Raw genomic sequence first — 21,292 nt, forward strand, 5'->3', positions numbered from 1 at the left:
AGGAAGAAAATTAATACAACAAGATCGAGCAACATGTACCCCATAACAGTACAACAAGGCATATAACTGACTTCCATGAACGTCCTTCATCGACCAGTAAAAAGTGGAGGGGGATAGGGGGTGGAAGCCGGGGAGAAAAGGGGCGGAAAGCAGGAGAAGGGAGGGCAAGAAGCGGGATTACTAAAGTGGTGGAAACCCGGAGGAAACAAGCAAAATTTCACAACATTTCATTATATTTTGCAATGGATATGTGACAGAAAGTAGGGAACCACTACAGAAAGGGGCAAAAGTAAAAAATTTGGGAAGCGGGAGTAAAAGGCATGGAGGGCGGAGGTTCAGATCCCCCCTGTCCCCCTCCACAAAAAAGTCTTTACATAGACCATAAATAATTCGGATTTTAAACAGTTACAAAGAATATTTTCTATTGACCAGAAGATGGCTGTTATTCGCAACACTCATCATCACAACCTGCAGCAACTTTAAAATACAATTCCGACTTCACAAGAAATTCAGCACTTTCCTCACAGGAAAAAATGCCAAGTACTAAGTTCACTGTCTTTTCTCTGACCATCTCAGTCTCATTAATAATTCATCAAGCTAAAACAAAGAAAAACGTAACCATGAAGGAGGTTTCAATATCCGGTCTTAATTAGCATAGATTTTTACGATTTTATTTCTCCTTTCTCTCCTTAGTTTTTGTCTCGATTGAAAAGATATATCAAACACTCGAGACAATGTTTCAGCGGTTTTCCAAACGCCACAAATTTCGTCAAAAAATACTCAGCTGAGCGCTGCATTTTTAACTCTCTTCTTGGTGTTTGGATATCCTGATGAAACAGGGTCTCTTGTGTTTAACGTATTGCTTGAATTTTCCCGCATATTTTCTGACCTGTGGCAGTGGTGCAAAAAGAAATCTTATTTCAAAGTAAACACAACATACAAGGCGACAAAAAAAAATGCAAAGCCATGCTCCAAATGGAGAACTAACTTGAAACACAGAGGTCTTGTACTGCATAACCATTTCCCTGTGCGAAGCAGCATTTGTGAGATTTTAATCAGGAGCAACTTCCAAACGAAAAATGCACTGCTCCTGAAATTTGTCCTGAACTTAGCTGTGCCTCACTATATAATTATTCCCTCACAGAATACTTGGGTTCTTAGTCCTATTTCAAATACTTGTGTATATAATAAATTTTTTTTTTTTTTTTTTTTTTTTTTTTTTTTTTTTTTTTTTTTTTTTAACAGATGGAACAAACATATAAAACTTCAAGGTCATTCTGTGATTATTCAGTATGAGGCTAAGGGATCACTGTATTCAGTAAAATGAATTCCCTTCTAACTGATCTCCCCTGCAAGTTCTTCTTTTTCCAGTTCCAGTTGTTTTAGTTCCTTTTGAAGTTTCAAAATTTGGTTTTCAAGTCCTTTTATCCTGCAAACAAAAAACAAATTAAAAGAGTCAATGAAATGGCTAATACCGGTAGTTTCATTACCTCAACCCTTTGGCCTCTATTACAATTATTTTATTATATATTAATAAATTTTATTTATTCATGTTTCCTATTTTTTTTTATTCAAATTGTCAAACTTGTCAAATTATCCCTAAATTATCAGGAGGGGCAATAATATAACACAAAGAAAACTATAAAGAATTGAGCGCTTGTGTTTGTCTATTCATCATACCATAAATACGCCAAGGCCGTGCCAAGGCACTTAAGTTCGTTTTTAATACCCACAAAAATCCCCTATTTAAATCAAGTCACCCAAAAAAATACTTGCCAAATTTTCCAACCCAAAAAAATCCCGGAATCACAATTTCAAACCCAAAAAAATCCTTCGATCATCCCCGTCATTTATAAGCCGGAGTCCCCCCCCCCTGGGGATGGGCCACTAGGCTCAATTTCGTGCATTTTTGTGTTTTTGGAATAAATCATTTTGGACTTGCTACCTTTGTGCAATTATTACCTGATTTTTCTCTCCAGCTTATCCTTTTCCTGTCTTAAACTTATCATCTTCTTCATCTCAGAACGTGGCATGTCTAAGATCCTTTTCAGCTCTTCATCTTTCTGAATCAGTTCCTTTCTAGCCTGCTGCCAGTCCTGGGCACCTTCTTGTTCTGCTAGTTCTTTTTCTAAAGAGTTCTGTGCCAACCTTATGTCCTGTAAGGTTTTCTGTTCTCCATTTAGAGCAGTTCTATTATCAGTTTCAGTAACACTCATTTTCTGCATACCACTTGACAAGCCTTTTAAGCTCGTGTGTGAATTCACATTACTGCTCTCAGATCCTGATGAAGAAGGGCGGTGCATGTCATGGGGCAGACTACTCACTGACCCTCCTGAGGAAGGCTCTGATGATGATGGTGGTGCTGAAGAAAGGTGTCTGTCATGGGACACACTATTCACTGTCCCTCCAGAGGAAGGGAGCCATGTGCTAGCTGGTACACTACTTGTTGATGCTGATGCTGATGAAGGGGGGTGTAGGTCAAGGGGTGTGCGGCTTGCTACTCCTGAGAAAGAACTTGGGCGTATATCAGAGGGGACACTTCTCCCTGATACTGCTGCAGAAGCAGGATGTTGGCCAAGGGGCACAGTATTTGCTGATCCAGCTGATGAAGGGGAGTGCATTGCAGGTGGTGGCGGCATGTACAGAGGGTCCTGAGATTGTCTTTCACTTGCACCTTCCTGAGCCCCTGTTACAGGGGTAGCTTGCATCCAGTCTGTATCTACATCTATCAAGCATTCTTCCCAATCTGAGTGGTTTGACTGGACATCAATGGGATGGGAATCCAGTCTTTTCTCTTGTCGGTGCCATCTTGGATTTTGATTAGCTATGGAAATGTACAAAAATGTAATGTGCAACTGTTAGCATGAGGTTAATGAAAATATCAAAAAAAAAGTTTCTGTGATTCAACTATCAGCATAAGCTTTTTCACAAAATAGCTGAGATTCTTGGGAGTAGCTTTCTTATAGTCTAATAGAAAAAGCTATTTTTTATCAATTTAACAAAAAATAAAATTTGACTACAAGCCTGATAAGTCTTATTTAAAGGGGCTATGTCACACAGTTTTATGCAATTTAGGCACTGACCAACTGGTCATAGAAATAACTGAAATATCACAATAGCAGCTTAAAACTGTAGAAAAAAATTCAAAAGAAACACAAAAAGGCCAAAAAGGGCCATGACTGGGCAAAATTTGAAAAAATTAATTAAAAACGGATTGTGTTCATCAGGTAAACTTGAAAAATGTCAGCCCGACTTTTTTCAAGTTTATCTCAATTTGAATGAAAGTGACATTAACGATGCTCAAAAATCATCCTTGTTTGTTATGTGGTCATGATTTTGCCAATAAAAGACTTTTGCTTTAAAATACCATGACATAGCCCCTTAAATCCAAAAATTAATGAAATTAATTTTTAAATAATATCTGTAAACTGTTCAATTTGATCCGCTTGACAAAATAATTCAGAAGGTCTCCCAAACTTTTTTAAAAAGCCTTTGCTATAAAAAAAAGTCAAATTTGACCAAAATAATTTTTTATGCAGGCAGAAAGAAAATATAATTATCACCATTTTTGTGATCGGCTGGGGCAAATGATTGACAGTCAAATGATGTTTTGAAAAATCCAGGTCTACACACTGCACTAAATTCAGCTTTAATAAGTTAGAATAATGAATGTTTGTTTTGTTTACTTCATTTAAGTAACAACCGGTAAAAGGAAATATGCACAGCACACATATTAAAAGCCTTGATGATTACTTTTAACAGGGAGATTGCTGGATGTTTGGTTTTGTGACAAACCAGAGCTGTCCGCGCCAGTTGATGTAGGGAAACACAACAAAGGCCGCAGTGATTCATCAAACTCAACACCAGCATCCATTTTTAACAACTGAAGATTTAGACTTGGGCCTTCAGATTCAAAAAGTTCAACCAGGAGTACACCTTCTTGACGCTTTACAACTGACACTTGCACAGGCTGAAAAATAAACATAAAATGCATAATTTTTAATAAGAAAGTGCTTTTATTTCATGAATTTTGTTTTCATAACAGCATCATTCTGTTAATTATACTCTCTGACGGTGAGGTGACGGGCCAACATGATTTCATGACAGTTGCCGTTCTATGTTAAAATATTCGGTCTTTCGGCAACATTTGCTTCTGACTTCTTTCTAAGGGTACTGTTTTTATTTGGAGGCATTATGCATCGAATAGAGCCGTAAGACTGTGGCCAAGGAAGTGTCTAGAGGTCTGTTGAAGGCACAAGTGTCATAACTGGTCACAAATGTAATAAAGTCACAAGTGTAATAAGGTTTGGTCACAAATGTAATAAATATTTCACACTTAGACTCAAATGTGAACAGCACCTGTCATTGAAATTATGTTGTCAGTAACTATCACTTTGCATGTACACAACATTTATATTGGAGAGCTTGTCTAAATGGACATATTAACCATTGGTTCGGTTGAACCACGTCAGATAAAGCACTGCTCTCAACCAGTAACATATTCAAATGGAATTGCATTCAACCATAAAGTAATTAGGCAATAAAATCTCCTAGATGGCACCAAGCCTAGATATATTGGAGTATGGTCGATTGGCCAAAACTGGGATTTATTCAAGAAATGGCCAGACAACGTAGACCATGGCTAGAGTTTTGTTCGAGTTTATCATAAATACATCAACAGACGAAATGAACAACACTATATTGGCCAAGATTTGCTATCACGATATTCAAGTTAGTATAGTCGCATTGTAACTTCTGCTGTTGAAGTTGGGTTACATACTAAAATGACTATCACTAGGGAAATAGACTTCTTAAAATTCCTCGAGATCGTTAAGTGGTAATGAAGTATTTATTTTTTATTGACAACTGTTCTTCTTATGAAACCACAGGCAAACCACCCTAAGTGTTCGTAGGTTATAACAATTGTTGAATAAAGCACTTAAAATTGCATATCTAAATGCATATATGTGTGAATATCTCAATAAAGTAAAATGAAATGTTAATTTATTCATATGTGGTGTTTTTTGCCTTCCTGGAACATTTGAAGCATGTTATTGTAAAAACAAACTTTTAAATAACTAATTTGTCCACTTAGACAAGCTTTTCAATATTAATAAGTGTTGTGTAGATATAAAGCGACGGTGACTGACAACATAAGTTTTAATGATATTTGCTGTTCACATTTGTGCCTGTGTGTGAAATATTTTTATTACATTTGTGACCAGTTATTACACTTGTGCCTTCAACAAGGTCATTAGTCCGCGCTGTGTGGTTTCCTTTTTGTAGAGTTAAATGATACCTCAAAATCTGTACTCTGTTACATGTCGTGCTAGTTCAGTTTGTTTTGGCTTAATTATATTTGCAAGATATGCCTAAAGATCTGGCTCTTTTCCTATTTTTTGGCTGTACAGAGTTTTTTTTTAGTTTCTCCATGAAATTTCATGTGTACTATTTAATATTAATTTGTCTACCTAAGTTTTGAATTTGACTTCCAGCGAGCGCTAATTTGTTTAAATGTGACAGTTGACAAGCTAAGCAATCTGCGGGGTGCTTGTGGGCGGCATTCGCGATTCTCAGAGATGCATGCAGGCTTTCCCTTTCATTTTCCCCGCCGGTCAAGCACTCCAAAAACCCTGTTCACAGGCTATGTAATGCCTTCTCATATAATTACAAACAATTTTTACTCGTACCTCATAAAAATTAAAAATGACATTTATTTAATGATCATAGACGAATAATAACTTACCTTTCTCCTAGTTTTCACAGCAACTAACTTGGATTTAACCAGCTCTGGATAAAATGACAGCCCTGACTTTTTTTGTATTCCTGCCAACTTAGCCTGCATCACTTGTGGTGGCAGTTGTTTTAAATTCGGAGGAAGTTCATACAAGGAACTCAGTTGCACTGTCTCAGTCCACCCATAGTCAATATTCTGAACAACCACCTGATGAAAACAACATATTTACAGTATTCTGGGGCTGATGTGTATGGCTTGGAATGCAGTTTGCTTCTTTGGCACATTGCTAGTGGAAGTTACTGTCCAATGATATCCTTTTTAAGGGGCTGCAAGTCCTCAAATGCAAATTAGTCTAACTACAATTCAATATATCACACTCTTGGATGGGTGACAAGTTTGTTCATGCACCAGAAAAATAACTTCACAATGTCATCCTTTCAGTCTTATAAAGTGTGAGAAAAACCCACCTTTTAGTTGGATCAGTGTACTACAATGTATCTGCTTGTAAATTTACCTATTGTCCTATGCTAGGGAATCTGGAATCAAGAATCCAATGACTAACTCTGAGAGTTTGTTTTAAGAGAGGAATCAGCTCCTGCATGCAGAGAAGGTGTTGATTGTGAGAGAATTTTCTTACTGACTGTACAATGACTGAAGTATAGCCAACATCACTGAGCAAGGTGCCTGCTGTTTTGTGTATCATTGTCTGTTTCAGAGCTCTAGGAATACATTAAGTATCATGCATAAGAAGACAAATTATGCATGTAATGTAATTGGAACCTAACATACCTTCTCTACTCCTATAGCTGTACTTTTAGGGATAGACTTTATTCTAACCCGGTGCGTTTTTTGTTCACCAATTTGATTTTCATGAATTTTGGCCACAATATCACCAACTCTTGGGTAGATGATCTGATAATGAAAAGAAAAAAACTCTACTTTAACCAATCATTAATTTGACCTTGAAATAATTATGCTGAACACAAACAAAACAGTAAACAAACAAGACGTACATGGCAAATTCACACAACTTTTGATTGGTTTAGAAAACATGCAAAGTAAAGGATACGGATTGCAAGTAGCTTTTCTCATTAACTCACTCACTGCTTAACATTCTGCTACCTGTAGGTCATTCAATGTGAGGTTCTCTCTCCATAGTAGAGATATTGTCAGCAGAAAATGTGCAGAGCTCTTTTTTATTCTTTCAATCACTGCCAGATGATACAAATCTCATACTAAAATAGATAATGTGGATAATTTGCCTTGACAGGAGAAACTAACATAAAGAGATAAGAATCATTTAGGTGCGGAAAGTAAATTGCTTTTGCATTGGTTTTGCATAACTACATTTAGTGATTGGCTTAAAAATCTTGCACCACTTTCTCAGCCAATCAGAACTACATGTACATTGTAAAACCAAAACCAATCGTGTCTCACTCATGCACATTTTCCCGTGCTTCATGCCAGTTACATGTATTTGCTTTGAGTTTTGATTGGTTTACTTGATTATCTAATGTCTTTTGTGATTGGCCAGAGTAATTACTTTGGTTTTGGTTTTACGACACTCAATTAAAAGCAACTCTATCACCAGCTCACCTGTGTTGTAGGTTTGGCCTCATTCAGCAATGTCCACGCCATTACTTGTAGACTTTCTTGAGTCTTTTTGTCAGCCGAAAAGAAGTAAATTTCGTCAGGGGAAACTACCTGTAAACAATAGTTCAAACCAATCAGGTTACTTAAAGTCTCCCGACATTACCCAAAAAAATCCCTGGACCAAAAATAAAACGCCCAAAAAAATCCCTAGTCAAATTACCCCTAAATTGCCAAGGCCGCGCCAAGGCACTTTAGTTTGATAATTTTTAATACCCAAAAAAATCCCCTATTTAAATCAAGTCACCCAAAAAAATACCTGCCAAATTCTCCTACCCAAAAAAATCCCAGAATGGAAAATTTCGACCTCAAAAAAATCCTTCGCACATCCCCGTCACTTGGATCCCGGAGTACCCCCCCTGGGGAAGTCATTCAGATGCATACAGCAAGCTTAAGCTTTGAGGTTCATGCAGTTTGAAGCAGAACAAAAAAAGCAGCTGGAAAGGGAATCAAAATGTATTTTATTATGAACTGGAAAAAAAGGCAGCCAAGATTTGGATCCAAACAAGCATGAGCTCAAAGTTAAAGCGTAAGTCTAATACTAGAGTCACTTTTTGGTGTCTAATGACAAATGAAACACTCCAGTTGAGCTGAATGAGCCAAATACTGTGCAAACTTTATGCTAAAGCTCAAATGGAAAATTTAATTTCATAAAGTATCGTGATTTTCCATGATTCTCTCTTGAAACCAACCCATTATTGAAAATTTTCAGAGATGTCATGGCTATTTTCAACTACACCAGTCCTGTGCTGTCAATACATATGCCTTAGTGAAGTTGTAGATTAATGTAAGTGAGAGACTAAACAAGTGAATCTGAGACTTACATACGAGAGTAAAACTTCAATAACTTCTTTTTTGTCAAATAACTGGTACATGTAGCTAGGCAGTTCTTGCAATATCGCCGTTAGTGATTTTTCCACTGGTTCCATTTTTTGGTTTGGCAAGGACTGCTGGCTAGCTTGCACATTCTGTGGTGACTGAACAGCCTGAGTTTTCCGAGAATTTGCCTGGCTACTTTCTGAAGGTTGCCGGGATTGCTCCGCTTGTTTACTTGGCAGGATGGCCTGATCTACTGACCATCGCACATGCTGTCCAGCTGCCTGGGGTCCCTGTGCATTCTGAGTGTTGCCAGAGGGCTGAGGTGAAATCTGTTTTGCTGGCTGTTGTGGTTGAACCACAGTTGCTTGTTGCTGAGAGCCCGGTGTTTGATGCAATTCTTGAACGGAGTGATTCTGGCCTGGTCCCTGTGTTGCATGGGATACCTTCCTTGTCTCTTGCACATATCGTGTAAGGGCCATCTGTTTATTCACATCTATTATGTCTCCATTGTCAAGTTCGAAAGTCAGTTCCACCTCAAAAACATGAGGCTATCCACCACATATAACAAAACAAAACAAAAGTTAATGCCAAACAGTCCCACTAAATCCTCACAAACATGAATTGCCTTGCCATTATAAAAATTATGAATTTTATAAATTTTAAACTGTAAGCCTTCATTTGCAGTCAGCTTTGCTCTGATAAAAGGTTAATGCTCTGAATGCATATGTCAGCTTTTCAAAATAATGAATAATGTTTTTATTACAGAGGAACCTCTTCTTACAGACACCTTTATAATAATGTACATGTAATATGGATACAATACAACAATACAATGTTTAATGTGGTCATTACACTTAGCTATGGTTTCGATGCGTCCCGCAGATATGGTTAGCAAAATCTGTGGGAACACACCAGCTAGTTTACAAGCAAGCCACAATAAAAAAATAATAATAATAAAATAAAGTGAATAAAATTATTCAAAGCTTTAAAGCTTTAAATATTATGTGCGATGCATTTCCTGATTAAAAGTTTCTAGCTAAAAATTAAAAAATCTCTAATACGGACACTCAGTTGTCCCTTTGGCGTTCATATTAAAGTGGTTCCACTGTACCTTTATCAACTTCTAGTTGATATTTAACTAACTGTTTAACTCTTCAATGATGGCATCCTACCTCACTGGGGTCTGATGACTGGGAAATCCTTGCCCTGCACACTTTGTTAATAATCAAAGCATTTAAGTATTTTCTTCCTTCACTCAATATCTCAGGTGATACACTTGCATTTTCAAGACCTACAAGTTAGAACACATATTAAACTTGACTTCAACACTTACTCAAGGCAGGTGACTCTCAGCCTTGGCCACCATACATCAACTACCCATTGTACAGATGTGGCCAGCCATTGCAAAAAAAAATTAGTTATAAACTCATATTAAATACCTAGCCAGTAAAAAGCAGTTGATCTCAGTACACTACAACCTTAATGGGAAGGCCCAGGACCATAGGGAGGGGGGTGGGACAGGTGCATCTGTACCCCCCCCCCACCTAATGCCAGTGTACTGAAGCTATAAACAAGTGATATGAAGGTGATGCTATCAAGAACTTTAGATCTCAACTTGAAAAAAAAAAAAGGCTGAATTGTCCTTGTCAGAATTTAAGTTTTTCAAAAGGGTTGCCATTTGTCACAATTTTATTTTATGTACTGTCGCTACTTTCTGGGCGCGTCACTTGTCAGAATTTACCCTGACAGGGCCTCACTGTACACTGTAGAACAGGTTAAGGTATGAGTAGAGTTACCTGCTAGCTTGAACAGCGCTGCTTGTGGAGCAAGATTCCAAAATCTCTTATGTATGTCAGTAAACCGGTCCCATGAAATCCATTCACAGTTACCATAATCAATGTAAAACATTTTAGCTTCCTTCTTTTTTATATTAGACACTTCCAAACACCAGCATCTAAATGATAAAAAGAACTTGTTTTATAATATGCTAAACACACTATCAATGAAAGGTGTGGCAAATGGTAATTTTGAGACAGTGTAAATTTAATAAAGCATAGAAAGGGAGATGCAGCTATCTGGCTATCTGGGAGAGCGGGGGGGGGGGGGGGGAACTGACCACAGTGGAGCTCCCCCAGATATCCCAGGCACCCATCCTCCATATGCACAAGGCAGGTGGTTAATAAGTAATTTTATTTATGCAAAGGAGTGAGGTTACAGTATTTTTATTTGCGTGCAAAAAATTTGGAGGCACTGCTAACAGTTACTTTACCACAGTTCTGATAAAAAATAGCTTAAATATTATTACTATAAAAATATTAAATAACTGGAAATTGGCAGTGGCACGTTGACGTTGTGGATGTTCATCCACAGTTGTTTAAAGTGTCAGTTTTTGCAAAAGGAGAAAAATAACGGAACCACAATAGAGTCATTAAAGATCTTCCTCCAGTTCGTAGGTAATGGCTTTCTCATAAATTATAAATCAGACTACATCAGACATCTCTAAGATAGGCAGCTAGACAGCTGACACAAGGTATCTTCCTTTGGTGACACAGACGCATACTGGTACCACTCTCTTACCTGTACCACAGCGAATCCTCTGAAAACAATGCAGCACCCAGTTGATACTTAAGTGGCATACACCGCTCATGATGTTCTACAATCTGAAGGTCAGCTCGGATTTGCTGCAGTTCCTTGTAACTTCCTCTCTAAATAAATTTAAACCACAACATATACATGTACATCAAGACAAAAAAAAAAACAAAGATGGTGTCCATCAACCCATGCAGTCATAATGATATCAGAGTACTGACAAGGACTCTCACTTTACTGTATTATCTTATAACAAAATGGGAGGGAGTTTCCGTAAAACTTCCCCCTCCCCCCTCCCCCAATACATGTATCCAATCTTACCAGATCGTCGATGTTAGCCCAGAAATGACACGAGTCAACAACATCAGTCACGAGAATCTCAAACTCCTGAGCTCCAATGTTATCTGAAGTCCTCAAGGGTTTGTTGCACCTCTTGAAAAGTTCACACATTTCTGCGTAGGTTAAAAGCAGGTGTACTGGAGGAGCTTTTTGTTTCATACTAAGAGAAAGATGTGGCTTGTCATCCAAACTGGCACTGCTGTTTTCTGTAACAGCTTTAGGAGAACAACTTGCAGTTTTACTGTCTTTCAGTTTTCCTTCTTCTTTACATGCATGCATGCTACTAGAAGTGTCTGTTACATTGCTAAAACTCCCTTTCTTTTGTCCAGTATTACTCTCAAATGATCCTCTGTATTCGCTAGCAGTTAAGTCACTATTATTGTTCTTTGTATGCCTTTGTCCATTAATGTTGTCCCCTGAACTACAAGCAGCATCAGAAATGTTGGGACTTGTAGGTGACTGCGGTGTCGTGGAGTCATTGCTAGAGACGGAACTCTGACTAGAACGACGATGTAGTGAAGAAGACCTCACTGAGGATAAAAAAATAAAGTCAAAAGATTACACAGATTGAAATGAATTTAATTTATATAACATTTCTTCAGGATTTATGAATTCAAGTGATGCTTTGCAGGGTTTCTACAATGCGATGATAATCAGTGAATCCAGTTGGTACAGTACACCAACAGAGCTGTGCTCTTGCCTAGCAGAGCCTGGGTGCCTGGTGGGCGACTAACTTTTGGCTCTTTATGACTCATAAAACTTTGCTATCATGAAAGCTTCTGAGAGCTGGGCACCCAAGATTTCTTATCTAAGAGCCGTTTGGGCACCCTGTAACTATTCTAAGAGCACAGCATTTGCACCAAATCTGGCAAATAAAATTGCCATTAGGTCAAGATTAAATCACAGTGAAACAGTGTGTGCATTTTTGTTTCAGGCCACATTGCTGATCCCAGAAATCCGTTGATTGAGAATAACTTCAGGCCTCTTCAGGCACCATTAGTTTCAGTCACAGGTTCAAAAATAAAGTGATCACATGATAATGATTTTGCACATTTGGAAGTTCTTTGCTGTCCACAACAAAAAAAATCAAATTGTATGGTAGACATAACTGAGAAAAATTTAATAAAAATAATATTAATCTAATCCTGCCCTTTTTCTGCTCCTATACTCACCTGGTACATTATCTTGTTTCTTAGAGTGACGATGTAGTGAAGAGGACCTCACTGGAACAAAAAATAAAAGTCAAAATATTACACAGAAATAAAAAATTATACATTTCTTCGAGATTTATGAGCTGTGCTCTTGCCTAGCACAGCCTTGGAGCCTCGGTGGGCGACTTACTTTTGTCTCTGTATGACTCATAAAACTTTGCTATCATGAAAGCGTTCTGAGAGCTGGGCACCCAAGATTTCTTTTTTAAGAGCCTTTGGGCACCCTGTAACTATTTTGAGAGCACAGCTTTGCACCAAATCTGGCAAATAAAATTGCCATTAGGTCAAGATTAAATCACAATGAAACAGTGTGTGCATTTTTCAGGCCACATTAATTGCTGATCCCAGAAATCTGTTGATTGAGAATAACTTTAACTTCAGGCCTCTTCAGGCACCATTAGTTTCAGTCACAGGTTCAAAAATAAAGTGATCACATGATAATGATTTTGCACATTTGGAATTCTTTGCTGTCCAAAAAATTCCAATTGTATGGTAGACATAACTGAGAAAAATGAATAAAAATAATATTAATCTAATAATAATAATAATAATAATAATAATCATTTCTATAGCGCTATTTAGCTAGTCTTTCATAGCGCTTTACAATCACTATGCTAAAATATAAAAATAAAATATAAAAATACCTAACTAAATTAATCTATTGAGCTAAAATATCTATACATGCAGTATAGATATTTAGTATATAATCCTGCCCTTTTTCTGCCCTATACTCACATGGTACATTATCTTGTTTCTTAGACTTACCTTTAGGTGTTTTGGGGGTCACTGTGAGAATTTTATCACCTAACTTAATTGTTTGTGGCATCTTTTGCAAGGCAGTTACAGCTCCTTCTTGTTTGGTAAAATAAATGAAAGCAAACCTGTGATTCCAAAAAAATAAAACAATTATTTAAGAGGAGATTTGTAGAAGAATCCGACAACGTCCGGTAATGCTATGAAAAATTGTTCGCTTATCCTTTGCATGAAGGTAGTCCTTATTAAAACTAAAAACGTTATGTTGTTTTTTTCTTCAAATATTTTTATTTTTCTGAGAAAAACGATTTTTTTTAATTTGACATCTAGACTCGTCTAGACTCGATTGAGAGGGTACAAATTGGGTTGAAAATTGACCATTTTCAATCGATTCGTATGTCAAAACCATCACGCGCAGAAAAAAATAAATACAACCGGTCTATTGCATGACTCTTCCTTGTCCAAATAAGCATAGTTTCAAGAGTTTTGGTTTAATCTAATTATTTTACGGTAAACAAAACCAGACTATTCTCACGCGAAATGAAAGTCGGTCGGTCAAAAGAATCGTCATTTTCACTATGTGCCTTATCTCAGAATTCCTTGAGATAAATATATTTCAACTGTAGAAGGATGATACTTTCAAAATATTTAAAGTTTTGTCTGGGTAAATGATTAAGCACTTGTCAAAAAATTATTCAAAATCGTACAAAAACGACACAAAATCACGCAAGCTTTCGAATGCGTGACCAAAAGTATTACCACCGTATTTGTTCTTTAAATCAATTTAGTCGCAACACTAGCAATACCAAGGCATAAATCATAATAAATATGTTCACCTTTGCTTGATTATGATATCCTGTCCCATGCAATACGTTTTCCTGTCATTTCTTCAATGGCTTCCCGTTCAGTTCGCATGCCGCTTGTCGAATCCGTCTGCGACTGGTGAATTTGAAGCAACCACCGATACGAGTTTAACCAAATATGTATCGTCATGATTAACAAGCCCTTTTTGTGTTACTTGATTAAGCCATATTTCAGGTTATAGCCGGCAAAGCGTTTTCGATAAGCCACTTTGCAGTGCCTGTTGGCACCGTTATTATTCGAAGTGAAGTATAAATTTGCATACTTTCGAGACAAGCGTGACAGTTTTTTATACTTAGGGGGTGGGGTGAGGAAGGGTCGTAAATTTTTAGATGAATCAATGGTTTGAAAACGTTTGGGGATGAATTGTCACAAACTCGTATTTGCTACGTGATTTACTTTACTTATAAGTTCTGCTTACGCCATCGTCAAAATCAAAGAGAGAAAAACCGTAAAAGTATTGACAAAAAGCCACTGTCAGGAAAGAGTGTTGTAATCTATTAAAGTTAGACTTTCTAAAAGTCGTTTGCTTCTCGTTCCCGGTTTGGTAGTAGTCTATAATCTACTAATTGCTGGTTGCTCCTTCTATAAAAACCATATAATTCAGTTATGTACTTCATTATTCTCCAAAACAACAAAGTAAAATAATTGACCTTGTGTGTGCGAGAATTCACGTTGTTTACTTTTAGGAGACGAGACTAATGTAATTTATTAAACTCGATTATAGATGTTTGAATGATTTCTTTTTTCTCACGAACCATTTGTGGAGCAACCGGCACAACACAGTCCCCGTAAAGTGCTTTTTCCTTCAGTTGTCTGGTGAACTGTTGGAAACTCCACATGTTCTCGCTGCACTTGGTGTCTCATGGAAGTTTCTTGTTCTTTTAAAACGATAGTTGGCAGTCCTTGCTCGTATGATCGACGCGATAAAAGTAAATTAATAACCGAGGTCCCTTTGCTCATGTTACAAGGATATAGAAAATCATAAGTCCCTATGGTCTTTTGCTGGTGTTAATGGCGAACAGGAACTTATTCTCCTTAGAGCATGCTCTAAGGAGAATAACTTCCTGTTCGCCATTAACACCAGGTATCTTTAACAAGCAACAGGATGTTAGCGCTTTTACTATCTGTCCCTTTCATCGATCCGAGCTTGGAATTGGATGGCGAAAAAGTTCCAGTACATGCAAAGTTCCTCACGAGATTGCTTATCACAGTAAAGGGAAGACTTCTAAAGGAGATAGAGATGTAGGAAAGAAATATCAAATGTCATATTCCAGAAAACTGGTATCCTTGTTCCCGTGGGGTCAGGTTTGACGTTGTGAAATTCTTTTACATCCCCATGTAAAATACGGTATTAGTTTGTGACAATTCATCCCCAAACGTTTTCAAACATTTGATTCATCTAAAAATTTAAGACCCTTCCTCACCCCACCCCCTAAGTATAAAAAACTGTCACGCTTGTCTCGAAAGTATGCAAATTTATACTTCACTTCGAATAATAATGGTGCCAACGGGCACTGCAAAGTGGCTTATCGAAAACGCTTTGCCGGCTATAACCTGAAATATGGCTTAACCAAGTAACACAAAAAGGGCTTGTTAATCATGACGATACATATTTGGTTTAACTCGTATCGGTGGTTGCTTCAAATTCACCAGTCGCAGACGGATTCGACAAGCGGCATGCGAACTGAACGGGAAGCCATTAAAGAAATGACAGGAAAAAACGTATTGCATGGGACAGGATATCATAATCAAGCAAAGGTGAACATATTTATTATGATTTATGCCTTGGTATTGCTAGTGTTGCGACTAAATTGATTTAAAGAACAAATACGGTGGTAATACGTTTGGTCACGCATTCGAAAGCTTGCGTGATTTTGTGTCGTTTTTGTACGATTTTGAATAATTTTTTGACAAGTGCTTAATCATTTACCCAGACAAAACTTTAAATATTTTGAAAGTATCATCCTTCTACAGTTGAAATATATTTATCTCAAGGAATTCTGAGATAAGGCACATAGTGAAAATGACGATTCTTTTGACCGACCGACTTTCATTTCGTGTGAGAATAGTCTGGTTTTGTTTACCGTAAAATAATTAGATTAAACCAAAACTCTTGAAACTATGCTTATTTAGATAAGGAAGAGTCATGCAATAGACCGGTTGTATTTATTTTTTTCTGCGCGTGATGGTTTTGACATACGAATCGATTGAAAATGGTCAATTTTCAACCCAATTTGTACCCTCTCAATCGAGTCTAGACGAGTCTGGATGTCAAATCGAAAATTTCGTTTTTCTCGGAAAAATAAAACTATTTGAAGAAAAAAACAACATAACGTTTTTAGTTTTAATAAGGACTACCTTCATGCAGAAGATGAGCGAAATCCCTGTATTTTAAGAATTGCCGCAAAAAACAATTTTTGTTTGATTCTTCTACAAACTTGCTCTTAACAGTTTGACTGTAAGAAACTGTAATCAATTATAATACACAGCTTAACCCTTTCATATGCAAATTAAATGCGCATTTTGGCGCTATTTGGAGGCGCGGTCATTGAACCACTTGTGGCGTCATCAATAAGCACGTCAGCAGATTTTTGAGATAAGCAGCTGATAGGACGAGGAATGACATTTCTACAGGACTGTTCATTTTGAATATCGGTTGCATTCTGACAGAGCTAATCAAGTCCAAATTTTGGCTTATGCGCATGCACCAAAGTGAAATATTGTACATTTTTACATGGAATCTTTTCTAGCAAATTCAAGGTAAATTTAACATCGTAGCACCAAAAATTCACTCTAACGGTTAAAAAAACGCGTTTTTGGGGGAAAATTTGCAAATGAAAGGGTTAAATGAAAACAGCTTAAGTGCCATGAACCACCAGGTGACTGTGGAGTGTGAACAAATTTCTTAAATTCACTAAATATGTCAGCTTGCTGCTGTGCAATGGCACAGTGAGTTTTGAATGCTTTCTTTTAGGACTCAAAATTATAACAGATGAGATAATTATACCACATTGAAGTTATACATTGTATTGCTGTACATAGCAATAACATGCATTAGATTCATTCCTGATCAACTGGGCACGTACTTTTATATATTTATTTATTTACCTAACCTATTCTTTCAGAACATCCTAGTCAAGTTTCCATGTTTTTGTTTTCCTTTCTTGGGTGGACCAAAACATTTGTGTGCAATTACAGATACAATCGATCTTATGCATCAGAGCTGTGCTCTAGCAGACCCTGGGTGCCACAGGGCACTTAGTTTTGCCTTTGGGTAACTTGCATAACTTTGCAATCATGAAGGCTTTTAAGAGCAGGGCATCCAAGATTTCTTACACACCGTAAGAGCCTTCAGGCACCCTGCCATTATTCTTAAGAGCACAGCTTTGATGCATGCTGTATAATAATATTGTGTAGGAACATAAATTAGCCTAAAGTTCTAAAAATAATTGAATTGATTATCATCACTGTTAAGTACATAGTTTTTTTACATAAACACTTTACCTTTTGGTAACCGCACAAATAAATGAATTTAGCTGACATGGAATTACAAAGTTAACATAGATCTAAATCACTTACTTTTCTTTCAACGTAATCTGAGCAATGTTTCCACATGAACTAAACAGCTTTCTAAGTGTTTCCTGCAAACAGAAGAGCCATGCGCTTAAAACAATTCAGCCAGAACAAGTTACTCATTCTGTGGCAACTTGTTAATATAACAAATCTTTTTTTAATACTTAAGTGACACCCCCCACCCCCTGAAGGTAGGTACCCTATGACTTGTTCTAAGAAACAATGGAAATAATAACAGATACAACAAGCTGACATTTTCAATTTACCTGTAGATATAGTGCATTCTTTTGAGTCTATTCTGGCTATTCTCATTCTGGTTTAGGAATAATAGAATACAGGGAACGCGGAAAAGAATGCATGTTCTGAGCGCATATGCTGAGATAATTTCTGCTTAAATTCTTACTTTTATTATATATTAATTATTATATTTATCCTAATAAATCATCATTAAGAGGATGTTGCCTGTATTGTGAAAATCAGTAAGAAATGATGTTCAAAATTGAGCACAAAACTCAATTTTTTTCTTTACCTGTGTTGTTCCCACAGGAAAATTGCTAACATGGATAGGATAGCTGCCACCTTCTGCTTTTATACAATCACCATAATTGTCTTGATTAAAACTTTGGTTTTCAAGTCTGCGTCTTTGGTGACAACCCACCGTCTGTTTCCCAGCTTTCTGCCTGAGCAACTGTTTTGCTTTCTTTTGGTGACGTTAAAGCTTTGTCCTTATTACTTCCAGGTTTGGCTTCTTTGACAGCAGCCTTACTATCCGCAAAGCCATTAACCGTTACTGTAGTTTTGTTCTTTTTGGCTCCATCCCCTTTTGGATCGTCCTTTTTGTCCTTACTAACTATTGCATTTTGCTGAGCAGTGCGCTCCACACCCGGATTAACTGTCAATATGACACCCCGTAAACTGTAACCATCCATGTCACTAAGGGCTCGTACAGCATCTGCATGATTGGAAAACCTCACAAATGCAGCTCTACAGGATTTGAAAACACACCACAATTTAGCAACAAGCAAACTACATTATGTGGCAGTCCTGGAGAGAGGTGCGCACAGCAGCGCAAGACAGAAATCGTTGGAGAGCACATGTGGAGGCCCTATGTGCCAACTTGGCGCCAGGGGACAGGTGAAGGTGAAGGAAACTACATTATACACAAAAAAATAATGCAAATTAACAAATATTACAAAAACAAACCTAAGAGAAGTTTCAATCTTCACTTCTTTTAAACTTGGAAACTGCTTGAAGACACGACTCATTTCAATCTGGAACAAGAATACAGAAAATAACTGAATTTTTAAATCAGATTTTGGACTACATGTATACTTAACAAAAAGACAACAATGTCTTTCAGTAAAAAAGAGAAGAAATTGTTTCAAGTCGATAAGTTCTTTAATGTTCATTCCACCAATCTAGAGCTTTCCAAATATCCATCTCCCTCTTCTTACCCGGATTCACAATTAGCCTTACCGGGTATCTACTGTCTTGATTTCGTACAACACCAAGTCACTGACCTGATATCACCAGATTTAAGTTTGAAGCTTTGCATTTTATATCGTTGCGCCATAAATTCAATAGTGTACTCTCACATGCACTTTGTACCATCGTGGATGTGCTAAAAGTAATGTGGTGTGATACACAGATAACCTATTTTGCTGTGTTATTTGACAACCCACCATCTGAGCCAGGATGGATTGGCTCTCCATAACAAATTCAGGTTTCAGAGTACTGCAACTTGTTGTTACTACTTTGCAGGATCAAATTCCACTTAGATATCAAAAGAGGACATTGATAATCTCTAGAATCAGGGTACAACTTGGGATTAGATCTTGGTCCTTAAAATAGAATTTTACATCTCTCTAGCATGTTGTGTACTGTTGATCACAGGCATCTGTTGAAATGGCCTTTTTTTTTTCAGGCCCTTTAATGCACCACTGGTTTCAGTTTGCAAATACAAAAATACTGATCACTTGATACTATTTTTGACACTCAAGTGGCAACAAAAGTTGAAGAAAATATTTCACATACAGTCGTGACTCATAGCAATGTTGGCAACCAGCACAGGCCAAACTTTCCTCCCAGAAAGGTTTTCCTGGAAAAGACAGGGCTTTCCCTGGAAAGGAAATCTGGATGTGCTGTCAAGACAACAGCTGCTACGAATCATGGCTGGAAATGAAAATTGTTTGCAACACCAGTTCAACAAATCAGGTTCAATTTTACTGGCTGCACTACCAAAAAAACTGAAACCACTGGTGTGGAAACAGCCTAAAAAGGCCACACAAAACAGATATCTGAGTTCAATAGTACACTCTGTGACCACTCCAGAGCACAGCCAGTTAAAGCCACGATATGAAATCTCGTAAGAAATTTAAAGCTCTTGTTTAAGCAGCATGGGTATTTTGCTGAACGCAGAATGCAGAGTGCAGAACACAGAATGCAGAACACAAAATGATGCCGTAGCCAACAAATAAAAGCTAACCTTCAAGCAAACTGGAATGAAAGCCAACCACTAACCGCGGTTTGCTTGCAGTGAGTTTTCACTCCGGTTTGCTTGTGGTTAGCGCTCACTCTGGTTTGCTTGCAGTTAGCTTTCACTTGGTTTGCTTGCAGTTAGCTTTTATTTGTTGGTTAGGGCATCATTCTGTGTTCTGCATCGCTACCCCGCGTCTTGTAAGCGACTGGGAATTACCATCTGGTCTTATCCTTTGTGTTTAAGTTAGTGTTCAAGCTCTCGTACCAAATCCCTAAGTCTATGTAGAAAGCTAACGCAAAAGCTCTGGTAAGCGACCAGTCTCTACGTCAGTGGGTACCTGCTTACCAGAGCTCATTATAATGTAAAGCGTCCAGCTCTAGTTAAGCTACGTCCACGTTTTCGAATTCCCGCTCGAGGTGGTCGCTTGACAGTACCAGGCAACAGCTTAGCGCTTCGATTGAAATTTTCTTACACTAAACTTACTTCTTGGCAGTTTGGAGGTAAATTCTTAACATAAAGTGTGTACAGTCCTCTGGCGTTAGGCATAATCTTCCTTTTATCGTCTGACTCTACTGTAACTTTCAAAGAAGTCTTATCCACCGCAACTGTTCGCTCTTTTCTCGCCTTGTTTCTCGGCCACTGCGAAGGCGGTAAAGGTCTGAGTCCATTTGGAATTCCCTCAGCTTTCTTTGCATGATCGGACATATAAACACCCTTTTCACCAACGCCGAATACTTTATTCTCTCCATCCTTAACAGAATATTCCAGTCTTGCAACGTCAGGGATCGCTAGCAAAAATTCATACAAGTCTTGGAAGCCATATTTTTTGACGTCAAGTCTCGAGTACGTCAACTTCTGATAGTCTTTCTCGATGCTTGTTTGCTTGATTCCCTTAAGGCTCGATAGCAAGACGGACCTCAACGATGACTTTACTAATTGAGGCACCTCTTTAGCCATTGCAATCCATAAAATCCTCAAAACATGCAGCTAGCTCTCGGTCAAAACAATTCAGGATTGTTGACTTCGGCCGAAACTCGCGACCACGTGCAAAATTCAGCGGTAACCAACAGATCGCAGGCGCGTTCCGTGCGTTTTCGAGACGAGAAAAACTGGGTACTAAGTCGCTCGTCCCATTCCCTCCCTCCCTCAGGTCCAGTGCACAAGGAAGACCAAAGAAAGGGATTTAAACAAAAAGAGTTTGAAATTCTATTGAAGCATCAAATCACTTGTGAAATATTGAAAGGTATTGTTTAAAAAAAACTTTTTGTTTTATTTGAA

At 37.7% G+C, this 21,292-nt stretch overlaps 1 pseudogene across 1 annotated transcript; it reads right to left on the minus strand.

Moving 5' to 3' along the window:
• Window positions 1–1,191: 1,191 nt before the first annotated feature.
• LOC144663226 (uncharacterized) lies at window positions 1,192–21,045 on the minus strand (annotated as a pseudogene). Its single transcript, XR_013572588.1, has 17 exons — window positions 20,498–21,045; window positions 18,739–18,806; window positions 18,065–18,519; window positions 17,542–17,603; window positions 13,111–13,226; window positions 12,307–12,357; window positions 11,117–11,664; window positions 10,784–10,911; window positions 10,003–10,160; window positions 9,379–9,497; window positions 8,212–8,754; window positions 7,334–7,441; window positions 6,527–6,649; window positions 5,747–5,944; window positions 3,754–3,970; window positions 1,963–2,824; window positions 1,192–1,429 (listed from the first exon to the last, which is right to left on the minus strand). The product of XR_013572588.1 is annotated as an uncharacterized LOC144663226 (transcript).
• Between the last annotated feature and the right edge of the window lie 247 nt (window positions 21,046–21,292).

Source organism: Oculina patagonica, chromosome 1 (assembly GCF_052425735.1).
Source record: "Oculina patagonica isolate OP01 chromosome 1, crgOcupat, whole genome shotgun sequence".
Lineage (NCBI taxonomy): Eukaryota > Metazoa > Cnidaria > Anthozoa > Scleractinia > Oculinidae > Oculina > Oculina patagonica.